We start from the raw sequence: 448 nt of genomic DNA on the forward strand, positions 1-448 counted from the left end.
TCTCACTTTCTCTCTCACTGTATCTCTCTGTGTCTCTGATGAGCACATGTATTCTATGGCAAAAACTTAAAAAAAAAAAGCAACATATTATAACTACCTTGAAAAAAGGGTTGGGAAAAACCTAGAGAAATTAATAATTAACCACGTTATTAAAATTTTTACTTGAAAAATAACGCAATTTTTGACGATCCCTCTGTCTCTATAACTTAAACTTTTTATATGCCATATCCTTTTAGAAATCTTATAATAAATAATAAATTCCATTAGAAGTATTAGTATCTTTTACTTTATCCTATTGATACTCTCCATTGATACAAAACTATAGAGGAATATATTTAATCGGGATTTTTCTTTTTAATTTCAATGATTGATTTATTAATTTACTGACACAAAATAATATTATCTTTATTATGAGTTCTTTTTTATTCATTCATTTTTTAAAATTTAT

This window comes from Tupaia chinensis, unplaced genomic scaffold, assembly GCF_000334495.1.
Source record: "Tupaia chinensis unplaced genomic scaffold, TupChi_1.0 Scaffold000350_1, whole genome shotgun sequence".
Classification (NCBI taxonomy): Eukaryota; Metazoa; Chordata; class Mammalia; order Scandentia; family Tupaiidae; genus Tupaia; species Tupaia belangeri.